Raw genomic sequence first — 2,932 nt, forward strand, 5'->3', positions numbered from 1 at the left:
TATATATATATATATATATATATATATATATATATATATATATACTGCTGGTACGTAAGATTAATTTAATCTAATATTTTGAGAGTTTCAGAGTTTCTTACGTATCTCATTCTTGAAGAACCGATCAAATAATCACAAAATTGATATTGATAGCTTCCAGAAAAAACACAAAAAATCAAAGTGTTCTCTGTTTTATATGATATCATGCTTTAATTTATTGGTAGCCCTATCATTCCATCATTTGACTGCAGTAATCAGTCAATAATTAACACGTACAACATAAAATAGAATATGACCCCCAAAGTTTCACAAGATTAGTTATTACATTTCTTTCTAGCTACCTATCTAGAGGTGGAATCAACACTCAAATCGTATCAAATAATAGACTACGAATGCTTTTATATATATATCACACTAAAGTTTTGAGCTGATAAACCCTAAACAGTATCAAATATAGATCTGTGTCTCTGTGGAAATGGAAATATCATTGTTCAGTAGATTTGAGCGATAATTAAACCCTAAACTCTAAACCAAGCTATAAAAAGTTGACATGCATCTCATCAACTATTATATTAATCGGGTTGAGCGTCTTAATCCTTAATTATCTAACTTTTCAATACCGTTAAAGAGATCAAAGAACGTGTATGTTTGGTTATTATCTCAAAATAAGTACTCCAAAGATGTCATGTAATGGTTATTTTCATTATTTCATAGCAATTTAAATGTTATATATATGCATTCTTGTCCCGCTCTTAATTTTATTGTAAAACTATACTCCTCCATGTGTCCCCGTTGTTGTTTGATTTTTTATTTTTTTCTTTTCTTATCAAATCAAAGTGTTGAACAAACTGTAATATGAAAATGATGATCTCGTCTAGCTAGTTCATTTCCATCAATATGTATTGAGTTATGCAACCGATTAACAATACTGTGAAGGTTTGGGATTATCTGACTTAAGCAACTGAGCAACAATAAGGTTGAAGCATGCGGATAACATCACTGCTCGCTTGATCTCCTCGCTGTGCATGAACTTGCTCATTTCCAGGGTTAAACCGTCAGAGCTTAAAACAAGTGATGATCATGTTTATTATGAAAGAAAAGTTTATGAATTAGGACAGAAGATATAGAGGTGGCTTGAAGGGCATTTTTACATGATATGGGATCGATAATTAATCTGCTTAATTAGATTCAATTCTACATTAGAGAATGATCAAGGAAAAAAAAATTACATTCATTGATCGAAGAAGAACCCCAGGAATCCTTTTGTGATGATATTCTGGCAGAAATAATGTTTCAACGTACTCATTGAAGTGTCCAAAAACGAAGGGTCTACACATGTACAAGCTAGGGACTCCTTCATTTGTCTCCGACAAAGGAACATTTGAAAAGAAGTTTTATCGGGCCGGGAAAATATGGCTTGGACGTTATTGTTAACTAGCCAGAGCCCTCTGTAGATCGAGGGCATACGTATATTCAGAATCTCAAAGCCAATAGTCGGTGGACTCAAAACTTCGAATGTTTGAACAGAAAACTTGACATGGCCAATCTTGTAACTACTTACTACTCTATATATGAAGATTTATATTGATCATGGTATACTCTCTCGTTTGACATTGGTCTGGATCGTGATAGCGTGCATCAGGGGTGGAGAAGATGCTGAAGGAGATCGATGGAGGCCGGCATGGAGCTAATGATGTTGAACTTGCATCTTTAGGGTATAAAAATTCCAAATCCATCAAGTGTCGTAAGTTCTTTCTAAAAAAGTCCGTCACCAAATTAGCCTCCCGAAGGACATGCATGCTCCAAAGTTATTGCCTCAAAAGTGAGCAAGGGATAGCTAGCTAGCTGCTATAGTTCTATACAGGAAGTTTAGGAAAGTCGATCGGCTCTCTCCAGGCTTGCCTGAGACCTTGAACAAAATCAGTAGCGCGCTTCAGCATGAAAAATCCAATCTTGCTAGCAAATTAAACAGCCTCCTGGAAAAGACAACTACAAATTCTGAAACCATACTTTTTTTAATGCTTGAGGTAGTTCATCAGTCCACGGACACATTATTACTACGTCCAAATCTTGTCCCCAATAATTCTTTTTTCTTTTGCATTTTCTTGCTCCAATAATGGATATCTGATCATATGGGGTGGGGGGGGGGGGGGGGGGGGGGGGCCGGGGGGGGCGGGCACCACTAGCTAGAGAGAACTAACTATTCTGCAGAACATACTGTTTCCATTTTTATGACCAAAATAAAATAGACTGATAATTCTTTCTATCCACAAGTATGAATGTATATAATTGGCTAACAATTATTCCAGAGTTTCGCAGTTCATCATCGTTTCCAGTACGTCTCGAACGTTCGTATAGTCATGAAATAGTTCATTTTCAACATCATGAATTAAAATGGTTTTGAAGTGTTACTGTAATGGCCAGAGCATTGAAAGCTCTATGTATGTATCTGATTTTACCTTCAATTCCCACCAGCTAATAAAAGACGCAGATTGTAATAGTTAATATTACTACCTCGTATTCCAGATTTCCAGGACCACAATATTGTCTTATGACTCTTGTCGATCACTTGTATATGTTGGCTCTTGGCTGCCAACCTTCTTTCATGAGCTTCCTCTCGTTTTCACCTCTCCAATGTGGTACTACATTTTCTAGCTAGGTCATGCTTCAAATATTATATACAATTTGAGACATGTCTCCGAAGTCCCCACCCCCTACAACACTGCTCAAACCACACAACAAATTAGCCCCGTCTCCACAATGCATTACACCATTAATCCAACTAAACGCGATATTATTGATCGCAAGTATACATGTCAATTATAAACATGCCAAAACCTAGCTACCCATTCGAGGGGGCGCCGACGTAAGAATCCGATCATCGCCGTCCTCACGTGCGCTCGAGATGAAGCTGACCTTACCGGCCACCGGC

The sequence above is a fragment of the Fragaria vesca genome, linkage group LG3 (assembly GCF_000184155.1).
Source record: "Fragaria vesca subsp. vesca linkage group LG3, FraVesHawaii_1.0, whole genome shotgun sequence".
In the NCBI taxonomy this organism is placed as follows: Eukaryota; Viridiplantae; Streptophyta; class Magnoliopsida; order Rosales; family Rosaceae; genus Fragaria; species Fragaria vesca.